The sequence below is a fragment of the Hipposideros armiger genome, unplaced genomic scaffold, assembly GCF_001890085.2.
Source record: "Hipposideros armiger isolate ML-2016 unplaced genomic scaffold, ASM189008v1 scaffold_123, whole genome shotgun sequence".
NCBI lineage: Eukaryota > Metazoa > Chordata > Mammalia > Chiroptera > Hipposideridae > Hipposideros > Hipposideros armiger.
Window position 1 is genome coordinate 1,550,358 of NW_017731473.1, and position 14,476 is coordinate 1,564,833.

Sequence of the window (14,476 nt, forward strand, 5' to 3'; positions counted from 1 at the left end):
TCTAGTTGTGGAGGACGTTGCTTCACTGGCCCAAGTTGGCACCATCATTGCACTCTTCCCGGGTGAGGCAGATCAGTCGCCGGCTTCTGGACAGCCGCTCACGGCTGCAGCTGGCTACACACGGTATCCAATGGCAACCCACTGCCACAGAGGCTGCAGCCTATGCCGTCGCAGGCGACTCACAGAAGCCCAGCTCCAGTTTGAGCTGTTGTTCAGCATCTTAGCTGTGGAGGGTAGTGTCACTGGCCCTCATATGTGGGATCCGAACTGGGGCCCTCTGGCGTCCCAAGTCAGCTCTTAAACATCGCGCCACTCTGCCGGCCCCAGCCATGTTTCTTATAGAGGCCACCAGAGGGACAGAATCACAATTGACTTTGACCCCATCGTAGCATCAATAAGAAAACAGCATTTACTTTTGCCAACCACTGAGATTCAGGGGTTGTTTGTTAGCACAGCATAACCTCGCCTACGCTGACAGGTCCAGGAGTGGACAAGCTATGGCTCTTGGGCCAAATTACCCTGCCACCTACTTCTGTAAGTTAATTGGATTGGAGCACAGCCGCACAGATTTGTGTAACTACTGTCTACAGCTGTTTTCATATTATTGGGTCGTCGGGAAAGTCATGATGCATTTTTGTATTGAAAAATATAGAAAAATACGTCATGACTTTCCCAACGACCCATTACAACGGAAGAGTTGAATACTTGCAACAGAGACTATGTGTGACCCACATAAAACAGCCTAAAACATTTACCAACTGGCTCTTTTCTGAAAGAGTTTGCCAGCCCTTATACTAATTGTTCATTGAAATTCTTGATTTTCTGTGAGTCTGTTCTGTGTTGTTGTCAATTCATTTATTATGCAAAGATCAATTGGTGATCGTTATGTGCCAGGCACTCTTCCGGGCTCTGGAGAAAAGACAGGGAACTAGAAACAAAATCCTTGCTCTCATGGAACTCATCTTTCAGTGAGGGAGATAGACAATACATGAATAAATAAAAATAGAGGAAGATTTAGACGGACAAAAAGGGGTTGGGGCTGAGAGAATTCTAAATGACAATTTTTAATTTTAAAAAAGGGAACGTGGTCTAAACGATGACATCACCAAAGATAAAGAGGCCAACATGCTTTTAAAATTAAATTTCATAAAATTTGAATATGAAGATCCCCTTGAAGCTTTAAGAAGAGATTGATTCAACTTAAATAAAAGCTTCTTCATATAATTCATGATAAAAACCAGATTTGACTCCTATAAGGCTCTGTGTTGCCTGATCCCGAGATCAGATGAGGTCTCCACATTCTTCCCTAACCTCCTGCCCTTCCCTTGTGACACCATTTAACACCAAGCATGCCAAGTTCTCTCCTGTTCAAATTCTGGCTCAGCTCTTACTAACTGCAAGTCCTTGGGAAGTTAAGACTAAAAAGCATAACTGCTCTGATTCTCATTAAAGCTTCCATTGTAGGGCTGGTATAAACATTAAATGAATAATTTTCTAGTTTGACTGTGGTGGTATTCTGATTATGTGATGGGAAGTGTTTGCCAAGTTCATAGAGCCTGTTTGCCTCAAAAGGGTGAACTTTTCTGGATGTGAATTATACCTCAATGAATTGGGAAACCAAATCAATTCTATAACATGTTGTAACTGTCGTAGTATGAGACAGCTTTTCAACTAATGGCATTTGCTGCCCGCATCCTGTTTTCTGTTGCTTTTCTTGGCCTGTGGCAATCTCAGGCATTCCCTCTGTTGGCAACCAAAATCACCTCGCTCATGTCTGAAATTCTAACAGAACACTGATCCCCTCATATTATGTGTGTTTATGTTCATGTTCCTCCTGGTCTGTGAGCTCCTTGAATGGAAAAGGCAATGTCTCCTTCATCTCCCATTTCCCTGTCATTTAGCACATTAATGGGCACCAGAAAATATGTTTGAATGAAGGTGAACTTGGATGGAATACACTGCAGAGAGGACTGTGGTTCTCTGCTCTGTGCTTGGTATGCCCCACCTCTCTAGAGCTGTCCCTCACGAGCAGGACCTGTATCGTCTTTCCCTACATGACAGCTTGAAACCTGAAGCTATATTAACTGCAATTCACAGTGAAAGAGACAGGTGCTCAGAAACATCTGAGAAAAAAAAATACACAATCCAAAGAACATCCTAGGAGAACCATGATACTAAAGGTCTTGACCATTTATTTCAGCACACATTTTGTTTGGGATCCATTGCTCCAAATTATGATTCTTGAGGATGAGCTGGGGTTTTATTTGTTTTGTTTTTTCCTTTGCATTCTTTCAGTGATATCAAGCACAGTGATCAGTCATAGTAGGTAGGCAAAAATTAAACTGCTCAATTCAGCAACTATTTGCAAAGTCTTTTCACTCATCACTTTATTACGCCAAGTGCTGTAGTAGTTGTTAGAGACATGAAAAACAAACAGGATATGTTTTCTGACCTCAATGTGCAAGGGGAGAGGACTGAACCCAAATGGTCTGTACGGTCCAGCATTTGCCAAGTTGTAGGCTACAGAATCACACATCTGCAAATACACCCAAAATCCAGTACCTTCAGCGAACTCTGTGTGCTCAATCCACCTCTTGAGACTCATAGTGCACATTAGCACAGTTAAGGCACTGAGAAGACCTGCAGTACGTAAATAAGTGTGGTCTATGTCATTTAATCCAGTGTGTCAGGATTATTGAGCTTCTGTTCCATTATGGCGTGTTAATAAAGATCCTCAAAAATCTCAGTGGCTTATAACCACAAAGGCTTATTTCTTGCTCATGTTTTGTGTTGACTTGGCTGTGGCTCGGCCCCAGAGGTCTTCCTTTTGGAGCTAGGATGAAGGGGTAGCCTTTTTCAGGCATATGCCATTCATACAAAAGAGGAAAAGGAGCCAAAGCCAAAGCAATGTCTCCTAAAGTGTCTGCTAAGACGAGGCATGCATTTCATCTTCTCATATTCCATTGGCCAAAGCAAATCGCATGGCCAAGTGCAATGTCAGCTAGATGAGAAGTGTACATCTCCCACAGGACAGCGTTGGCAGTCCTCTCAGAGGAAGTGAACAACGTGATCATGTACTGTATCATAAAATAAACTTATTTTTGCACCAGATCTTTTTCAATTTAATTATCATATCATTCAGCAATTCCGCTCATAAGGTACGGACCCCAAAACAACTGTAGGTGGGTCTTCAAACAAACACGTGTACACAAATGTTCATAGCAGCAGTATTCACAATAGTCAAAAAGTAGAGGCAACCCAAGTGTGTATCAACCTACGAATGGGTAAACAAATGTGGTAGAATCATAACATGAAATCCAGTGAGCTAAAAAAGAATGACATACTGATACATGTTACAGCATGGATGGACCATTTTACAACATGGATGGACCTTGAAAACTCTTTGTTAAATTAGAGAAGCCAGACACAGAAAAGCACATATTGTATTATTCCATTTATATGAAATATTCAGAATAGGCAAATCCATAGAGACAGAAAGAAGATCATTAGCTGCCAGGGACTGGATGGTGGGTGGGATGGGGAATGGCTGCTTAATGGGTACAGATTTTCCATGTAGGGTGGTGGAAAAGGTCTGGAAATAGTGATGACTCTGACACAATATTTTGAATATACTTAATGCCACTGAACTGTGCCTTTTAAAATGGCCAAAACATTAAACTTTATGTTATGTATATTGTATCACAAAAAAAACTAAGGTTCAAAACAAACTGATTTGGCCATTCAAATAAATTTCAATCAGTACATATATATATTGAGTACCTATTAAGAGCTTAACCCTGAACTAAGGACAAGCAGATAAGGAACAGATAAAATAAAAGGATATGGTTTCTACTCTGAGGGATCTGAATTACAATTTAGCAGCAAATATGAAGAATTGTGCACCTAAGACAAAGTAGAATGTATCCAGAATATAAAACAAAGGCACATCAAAAGTGCTTTGTTTGCAGTGTCAAAGGAGAGCTTCATTCTGACTAAGATGCATTGTGAGGGAAAAAATAAAGATTGACTTAATAATCTTAAAAAATGAACAGGTACCGTGTCTACACAGCACCAGTGAATTAATTTCCACGAGTGATTTATTTCAGTTTTTGCCACCCTGACGCCTGGATTCTGCACCGTCAGTGAGCTCAACAAAGAACTGAATGAGATGTGGTTGTTAGAGGGGGCCATGTTGCCACCTGGACCATATCAGTCATGATTTCTATGCTGCATACTCAGCCAAAAGTTTACTGAAAAGTAAAACCCCACGTGACCACATACTGAGAGTTAAGTGCTCTGATATCCCTTTTCCCAACATCGGCTCACACCCCGTCATAATTTCCACCTCTTTCTTTATAAGTCTGAGTCTTGAGTCATCAAACGATTACAGATTTCCCCAGGTCAGGAGCAGCAGTCATTCATGCACACCTGGAATGTTGCAAGGCCTTAGTAATTGCCTGTTAGAAAGGTATTTGATCTTTTCTGGTTCTGGATCCTCTGGGGAGATGAGAATAGCTATGGAAACGGCACACCTACCCACCTACCCAAATTGGTGATTTACATTAGGAAAATCACAGACTTTCTAAAGTAAACAGCGGAAGCTATAAGCACACATAAAGGGCTATGTAACTACTTGCTCTAACAAAAACTATGATTATGATCTATTGGGTTGTCGGAAAAGTCATGACGTATTTTGTCTATGTTTTCCAAAGGTCATTAATTTATATAAAGAACAAAGATCAATCAGTGATAAATTGCCCGTTTTGTTCGATAACCTTTTGCCATCTTTCATCAGTGAACTTCATAATTCCTCGTTCATAGAAGGACCTGTCTTTATTTGCAAAAAACTGAACAAGGTGCTCATGTACAGCCTTATCTGAATTATACCACACAAGGAGTTTTGAAGAGAGTGAAACAAGTGGAGGTCTGATGGCACAAGGTCAGGGGAGTATGGTGGGTGTGGCAACACATCCCATCCAAGCTCCAATAATTTTTGACAGGTGATCAAACTTGTGTGTGGTCTCACGTTGTTGCGATGGAACACAACTCCTTTATAATTAACAAGTTCTGGACGTTTCTGGATGATGGATTCGTTCAAACTGTCCAATTGCCGGCAGTACACATTCGAATTGATTGTTTGGTTCCTTGGTAGGAGCTCAAAAAACACAACGCCTTTAAAATCCCACCACACTGAGAGCATAACCTTCCTCTGATGAATGTCTGCTTTCGATGTCGTTTGAGGCGAATCATCACATTGGGACCAAGACCGTTTGCACACCACATTGTTGTAAACAATCCACTTCTCATCACCAGTTATCAGTCCCTTCAAAAAAGGGTCGTTTTCTTCACGTTATCGAGCATATTGCAGATGTTTATACGCGGCGTCAAATGAACTTCTTTGAATTCATGTGGAACCCAAGAATTGAGCTTGCTTACGTATCCCAACTTCTTCAAGTGGTCATGAACACTTGAATAATGGATGTTCAATGTTTCTGCAATCTCTTGTATCGTGTAATGTGGGTTTGACTCGATCAATGCCTTTATCTTGTCGTCATCAACCTTGGTGGGTGAGGAACACCGTTGAGATGAAAACCACCAGCACGGAATTTCGTGAACCATTGTTGGCACTGACGTTCTTTTAGAGTATTGTCACCATAAACTTTATGCAACTTTTCACAAGCTTGATGCATGTTTTTCCCTTTATGGAAGTAAAACAGTAAAATACGGCAAAAATGCACAGTTTGGTCTTCCATCTTCATCTTGTTGTAAAATCTGCAAAACTCAACCGAATCGCTCAATTTTTTTTTTAGAATGCAGCTAGAACTGTCAGCTGTCAAATGACATAGCAATAACATAGATGCGAATGACTCTAGTACTTCCAAAAATGAACTACTGCCATCTGTCGCAAACATGTGTCATGACTTTTCCAACAACCCAGTATATGTTCCATGCTGAGAAGCAATGTGTTTTCAGACTCTTACTCTGTCACCCATTGACAGTTAACTTTTGTGAGCCTCAATTTTCAAATATTAAAACTGGATCTTTGTTAAGGAATTACATGAGATACTGATATAAAAAATGAGCCCTATACCTGGCACATGAGAATTAACTGGTAAATCATAGCTATGATTATTATTTTATATCAGCCTTCTTGCTTTTCAGGTCAGGTGCCTTCTAACTATTTTCCTATTAAATGCAGGACAATGGTTCCAAGCCAGAGGTGTGCTGATTGCCATTTTGCAGATTAGATGACCCAGAGAAGCTCAGAGCCTTAATTAACTAGCCCAAGGTCTTGTCACTATGAAATTTGCTCTCTTGATCCGCCCTACTCAATTTGTTTTCTGATTGAGTCACTAATGGACACACATCTTCAAGCCACTTCTCAAGAGGAACCCCCCTTCTCCTTGTCACAAGGCACAGAACAGGGTGCTCCCTGGCTCATCAAGGAAAACCAGTATTTGGATGCCACCAGCTGGGTGGAAGTCAGTAATCCTGTTTGGCATGAAGGGGCTGCTCTTTATTCAACAGACCTCACAGACAGAGCCATGGGAGGCAGAAACATGAATCCCATTGGGGCCTGGGGGCCCCTGTGAATCAGACAAGAATGGCCTCAGTCAGAGGCCATCGCCTGCGACCCTCAGTTGATCCTAGGGAGGAGTCATCCCCAGGCTGCTGACTAGAGCAGGCACTGGCCACAATCACTCAGGGTTCCACCCTGGGATCACAAGGCCACCAGGTGACAAGGTGACGGGGGCGTGAAAGAGGAGCGGGCTTTATGGAAAGGAGACCTGATCACGCCTGGTTCCGTCTTCCTCTACCGCTGAGGCTGGGCAGGGATGTATGAGCATTCTACCCACATCTAGGATGCGCTGTGCTGACGCAGAGCTCCCCCAGAGAAGCCAAGTAGCCTGGGAGCCCAGGCGACCAGGACCCAAAAGCTGAAGGACTTTGGGGAAGAGATTTTAACCTTTTGAGCCTCCACTTCTTCATCCGTATAATGGGGATAGTGAACCCTATCCCTCAGTGAGCAGGAAGGACAAATTGTATAGTGGACATAAGCACGATGCCTAAGGCGGAGCCAGCAGCTTAAGAAGATGTTATGTTTGAACATTTTGACCCTCCCCAGGCCTCTCCTACTTCTTGTGGCCAGCTGATTTTGAAAATAATCATCTTCGCTCCATGTGTGATGCCTAGCTACTGAGGAGAGAGGTTATGGGTGCTACTTCTCTTCCTACCCTCCCCTTACTGCGCCCCATCCCCTCCCTGTCCTCTCCCCCTCCTCCATCGTTTTCTCTTCCTTCCCACTCCCTTCCTCTTTCTCCCCTTTTCCCCTCGTCTCCTCCTAGCCTCTCTCCTTCTTTTGTCACAATCATATAGAAAAATCCAATTCAGCAAATAGGTCTGGAGTTCCTATGTCCGTGGCCCTGTGTTGAATACAATGAAATACAAAGCTGGCAAGGCCAAATCCCTGCCTTAAAAAGAAGAGATAAAACTGAAACACAAATGACTATGTTGCAAGGTAGGCAGAAAAATGATACCATAAAGGAGGCCTTAAAGAGGAGAAGTGACTTGAGATCAACAAGTGAAACAGGCCATTTGAAGGGGACTATTAGAAGGAGGCTCTCAGGACACACCAGTCTCCGGGGGCCCCGCCTGGAGTTGCAAAGAGCAGATGAAGCCTCGTGTCACACTCTTTCATCCATGTCTCCTCACTGCCTAACCTCCCATCTTTTAAAGACTTTTACCTTCTTCCTGTCCATCTTTCTCTTTTGGAAGCTGAGAATAGGCTGGTGCCCTCACTCCTCATTTCATTAAGAAAAATATCATATGCCATTGAATCCACGATGTCATTCACTGTAAGAGATATCATTGTTTGATGTACACTAAGAAAAAAAAATGCCTGCCCATTAAACTATGACACACCATCAGTTATAAGAAACATTCTAATTTCACAGATGCAAATTAAATCCGTGAAAAGTAATCAGAAGAAAAGTTCAAGAAAATGCCCCCATCACCACATCTATGAATTGCACCCACCCCCGGGCCCATAGGTTCTCCTCCCCCGCCCTTCACAATGGGTGAAATAGCAGGAGCTCTTATCTGAGGCAAGTAATTCCAGTCATCCCCTCTTGACTCTTGTCTGTTCACCCTTGACCCTAAAATAGTCCCTCTTGCTTGTAGAATCAACTTCCCCCTCTCTGAATAATAATTCCCACCAGCAGATAAAAGTTTGTTGCTTCTATATGAAAAAAGAAGAAAAACTCACCGGTTCCACCTCACTTTCTGCTTTGTGCCATGTACTGCACTTTTCCTCTGCAGACTTTGCTATATCACCTGCCTTCACGTCCTCTCTTCCCATTATCTCTAGACACCATTCGACCCAGGCTTTCATCTCCTTTAATGCCACTGAACCATCTTTTGTCAAGGTCGCCAAAGACCTCTCTGTTGCTAAACCTACTACTTAGCTCTCAGTCCTCGGCAGCATTTGACACAGTTGACCACGGTCTCTGCTTGGAGAAACATTCATTACTTGGCTTCTAGGAGACTTCATTTGCTTAGCTCTTCCCACCTCCCTAGCCACTTCTTAGCTTGCTTTTCTTGGTCCTCATTATCATTCCATTATCCCAACCCTTCAAATATTAGTCTCCATGGCTCAATAACTGGGTTCCTTCTCTTCTCTAACTACACTTTCTCCCAAGGTAATCTTATCCAATCTCACACCATTAAATATCATCTCTATGCTAATTCATATCACTGCTTCTCTCTTCTGATTTTCCAAATGCCCGCACAGCATAATACATTTGTATATATAACAGACTTCTCAAATTTAGGTTCAAACCCAATTTCTCATCAAAACTTATCCCTCCCGCGGTGTTCACCATATCGGTAAGGCAATTCCATCATTGCAGTTGCTCAGGTGAAACGTGGGGACCATCTTCTGCTTCTCTTTCACATGTTTCTCAGTCCATTACCAAAGAACATCAGCAGTACTTAACGACAGATCCAAAATTTGGTCACTTCTCCCGACCCTCATTGCCACTACCAAGGTCAGGCCATCATGTTCTCTCATCTTGATAAACACCATAGCCCCCTAACTGGGTTCCTTGTATGTATTCTCTCCCTTGATCTAGTCAACAGCCACAGTGATTCATTTAAGATGTGAGTCAGGTCAGCTTACTCCACGTTCCGAATTTGCAGTAGCTTTTTATTTCATCCTGAGTAAAATCTAAGGTCTTTCCCACAGTCTCCACATGTCTAGCTGCGCCCTCACCATCTCTCTGATCTTAAAGAAAGTATATTTCTTTGTTTACTTGTTTATTATCTGCTTTTCCCCCCACATACTAAATATAAGCTCCAAAATGATCGAGACTTAGCTTACTCACTGGTGCATGTCCAGCTCTTAAAACAATATCTGACGTATAGTTCATGTTCAGTAAATATTGCTAAATAAATGAGTGACTGTGTGAGTGAATACATTTCTGGATCAGCCCTAGATTTCAGCAAAATATTCTCTCTGCATCCCTTTCCACATCACTGAGCTACTGAGGCTGCGCTCTGCTGTCTGTATACCTCACCAGATGGATACCAGGTTAAATTACATGACAGCGTCAGTAAAACACTCCGTGGGCTTCCTGAAGCGAGAAGTATAAAAATAAGAAGTGACCATTATGCCATTAGCGTTATTACTACGAGTTCTGCTGTCACTTGGACTATTAATAGCCTCTGATCATGTCCATGATCCTTTCTCACTTCTAGTCTCCTGTAATCTTCTTTCTTTTTCCTATTTCCGTTTCCCTTTGCTGTGTTCTGTGACCATTTTGTGAAACACCGCAAGGTAAATGTCATTAGAGTGCCATTCATATCACCATCTATCTACCAAAATAAACCTCTGCAGAGCCTCCCCTCCCTGCGTCAGTCACAGGAATCAGCAAAGGGACAGCGAAACTTCGACATCAGGCTGTTGACGTTAAAATTCCTCCGGGTCCACCTCTTCCTGAATCACCTCTCTCAGCCCCCCGTTGCTTCACCTACACTCCGGGGGATGTTATTTATGCCTTTGTCATAGCAATGGCGTGAGGATTAGAAATGTAATAAATACAATTGTATCATACAAATAGACCTAATTCAAAATAAATAAAAACAAATACACAAATATACACATGATCAAAATAAATGATCACAGTCCCCGTCACACACAAGGAAGCGCTGAATAAATAGGATCTATTGTGACTTCCGGCTCTTCTAGCCTCTGTGCAGGCAGCTTGTGCTCTCGCTGGGCGGGACCACCTCCTGCTTTTTTATGTCCCTGCTGTATTCATGTTTTCTCTTTTCGGAGGGTGTCAAGATGGAGCACATGATTAAATAAAATTTTAATAGCTGCATATTATACATACAGAAACATCTGCACATGCATCATGTGCGTACAGCTCTAGGTATTTTCACAAAGTAAACAACCCCATGAGCTGCCACCCAGATTAAGAAACAGAACATCACCGATACCTCCATAAACATCTCTGTCTCCCTTCGGCCACCTCCCCATTCCTCCTCCCCAAAGGTTAATGCCCGGTGGACTACTGAAACAATGTATTTGTTTTTTATTGCTTTTGACCTACGTAGGAATGGAATCACACCCTGTACACTCACTTGTGCCTGGCTTCTTTTATTCAATGTTATCTCTATGGGACGCTTCCCTACTGGTGCGTGACAGAGTATTTATGTACTCTGTTCTCATTTCTGTGTTGTAGCCCATTGTGTGAATCTATGACAACTTATTTATGCATTTTCTTGTTGAGGGGCGTTTGGGGCTACTTCCATTTGGAAACGCTGAATAAAGCTGCTATGAACATTCATGTGTTTTGGTGCATAGACGTAACATTTCTGCGGGGCCTATTTCTAGGACTTGTAATTGCTAGGTCAGATGGCACGGACAAATTGAGTCTTTAGTAAACGCTGCCAAGAGAGTTTCCCAAAGTGGCTGTACTCATTGATTCCCCCACAAGCAATGCGTGTCAGTCCCCACTGCTCCATGCTGTCACTTCTTGATATTGTCAGTGGTTTTTATTTCAGCCAGACTGATGGCTGTGGTATGATATTGAATTGTGATTTTAATTGATGTTTTCTGAGGACTAGAGAAGTTAATTGCCTTTTTCGAAAGTTTATTTGCCATTTTCGTACTCTTGTTTATGAAGTGCCTGTTCATCTTTTTTACCCGTTTTCTTGTCTTACTGGATTGTCTGCCTTTTTCTTAGTGTTTTTTTAGGACCTATTTAAATGCTTTGCCCAAGAGTTCTTTGTCAGATGCATATACCATAGATATTTCCTTCCACTCCGGAGCTTGCATTTTCATTCTATGAACAGCAGCTTCTGATGAACAGAAATCCTTAATTTTAATCTAGTCCAATTTAGCAGTCTTTCTCTTATACTTGGTGCTTTCTGTATTCTACTGAATAAATATTAGCCTACTGAAAAGTCATGGGATAGTCTTCTGTCTTATTATTTAAGAAGCTTTTTTTCTTTAACCTTCCACCAGGAGAAGATTACTCATCCTCAGACAGCATATTTTTCTCTTCTTCTATGATTCCTCTACCTAAACAGACAGAATGAATCACTTCCTTTTTTTGGATCTCCATAATAGCATGTATTACTTTTATTATCTCTATTATATTACATTTTACCTTGAATCGTATGTCTTTTCCTGTCCACCCTCTGTATCTCATCTGCACACTCCATTCCCTCAATGATCTAAATTCTTGACGGTCTCTTCACTAAATCCTGGCCATGATGACTTCTAAGGAACTCTAAAATTGGTCTATTTTCTCAACTCCAACTGCTACCTCCATGTCTAAGTCTGTGACATCTCATCTTGAGTGCTGAAATAGCCTCTACCTGGTCAGCAACCTCTAATCTACCCCTCTCTAGTTCACTGACCACACGAAAGTCGGAGCGATCTTCCAAAAGATTAATCTCTTCATGCTACTGCCTGTTAGAAACCCTTCCATGGTGCCCATTACTCTCAAATTAATGTTCAACTCATTCGAACGCCTCTTCATAAAGGCTCTTCTGTCTGCCTCCATACCCACGACCCTTCCCTGGTCGTCATCCTTCAGGTCTCATCCTATGCATCTTTTCAGCAAGAAAACTTCCCTGACTCCCTAGTAGGTTAAGTCCCCATACTAACTAGTACTATAAAACCCTCATATTTCTCTCCCTTAAAATTCATTATGCTTATTATGGTTTATTTGTCTTCTCTGATAGATTGTACATTTCCTTAGGGTAGAAACTGTGTTTTGTTTACACCTGTAGCCTTGTGCCTAGCTCAAAGCCAACATGGATCCTTACAATTTGAATTGAAATGAACTGATTTGTACTCATATGCCCATGGTCTAACTGTGGATTTGGTACATGGTCAGTCTCAAGAAAGACTGGTATTTCATTGTGGTAGTTCATTGTGTTCCTAAAACCCTGGAATCAGTATTTCAGAAGGACTTAAAGACCACCTACTTCAATTACCCAATGGAATGATGATTAAATAATCTCTGTAACATTCATACCAAATGCCATCTCTGTGTAACTCTGTGATAACAGAGAGCCACTACATACTCAGCAGGCCATTCCAGGTTTGGGTATGAATGTGCATTAGGAGATCTATTTTATACTGAGTTTAAAATGAGATCTATTTTATCTCATTTAAAAGCTGGGGTCCCTGCAGCTTCCTGTAAGTAGCACAGTTAGCCCATTTTATCCATATTAGTGAATTTGACTATCTTTTCTGCAAGACAGTCCTATATGTATCAAGTCATTTCGTTCCAAGTCAATCTTCTTCAGCTATTTATTGTAAGATATCCTCTTTCAGGTATGCTGTAGTTTCCTAATGTTCCTCTTAAAGTGTGAAGCTCAGACTTGAATCCAACCCTCTAGGTGTGCTCTGACCAATCTAGACTAGGACAAGGCTGTCACCTCCTTTGTTGTGAGTAATATACTTCTAGTAATATAACCAATGGCAGACCTGGGTTTTGGAGGACTGAGACTTATACTTTAGTTACTTATGGAGGAAAGGAATTCAAAAGTTAGATATGAACGTGAATATTTAGAATGAGAAAAGTTGAGGATTTAGATGGTGAGGGAGCCCTGGACCTCAAGCTTCATTAGCTTCACGGTAAATTAGCCTCTAAATGCCCCTAAGATCTTAATAACTTCCTAGTAACACCCTGTTCATCCCTTCTAAATTTATGCCAATTATAACTCACAGGTCTCTCCACCTCCCACGTGCACAGCAGGGCAATCGAATGCAGACCGAAGCTAAACTTCCTAGAGTCAAACCCTGCTGGCACTTTACAGGGTAACTAGGTATCACGGGAACTAAGATCACCGGTACACCCAAGGCAGATCTGACTTTCTGATCTACTTTCTTATGAGGAATCACCAAACCCATCTGTCTACTCTTTTCTCTACTAAAGGGGATAGGGTTATTCTTCAGGTATTTGAGGTTGTATTCTGTTTTAACACTAAACCACTTTTCTTGGCCCGAATTTCCCTGGGAATTTTCATTCATTGCTCCCAGGTGACACTTCCAAGTTCTCCTCGTGCCATTTTCCAACCATCTTCTATAACAGCAGCCTGAATGAAAGAGTTGCCAAGGAATCGGAATATGAAAGTCATATTAAGCTCTGCTTCACTCTACCTGCCAATCTCAACTTAACTTTCCTCCCACTGACATTCAAAATCACCTTTATCATATACTTTTCTAGAAGGTCACATTTTTAGTCTGCTGAAAGTTAAAGCATGTCATTTTTTTCTGACTATAAAGCTAATACATGATCACTGTAGAAAAGTTAGAAACAGAACTGGAAGCTCAAAATAAATCATCTGTAGCCTAACAATCCAAACCTCTTTTAACATCTCAGCATATTTCCTTGTGATATTATTTCTTATTCTTTTACATTGTTAAGATCATGCCATACATTCAATCAGAAACCATCCATTTTTTAAATTAACATTATATCAAACCATTGTCACGTATTCTTGGAAATTCTATATAAACAGCATTTTAGTGCCTGCCTAATACTATGTTGTATGGATGTCACATTAATTCATGCAGTCTCCTCATGTGGAAAATTTAGATATTTACATTGTTCTTTATTCTTTTATAAGTTATGCTTTTTAAAACAGAACTATCTGTACTTAAAGCCGTAACAGTTTTTTTCCCCTATAATCTCCTCTCCTCTTTATGATGAATTAATAAGGGTAAAATTACTATGTTAAACGGTGTATTTTCTTTAAGGTCATGAGTATATATGGAGATTCTAACATGAACCTGATATATAATAGACATTAAATGAATACAAATATCTATATATATATCGACAAACTAATCTTTATAATTGTCTCAGTCTCGGTGGCAAGGCCTAAGAGCATCTGTCCCTCTACACCCCAGCCAGCCCTGAGCGCTCTCATTTGCAAACTCTGCCAAAAGCAC

The 14,476-nt window shown here is 41.4% G+C and overlaps 1 protein-coding gene across 1 annotated transcript in view; it reads right to left on the reverse strand.

Annotated features, from left to right (window-relative positions):
• Positions 1–14,476, reverse strand: part of BRINP1 (BMP/retinoic acid inducible neural specific 1) — a 172,386-nt gene that overhangs the window by 38,389 nt on the left and 119,521 nt on the right. The gene's annotated exons all lie outside the window — the stretch shown is intronic.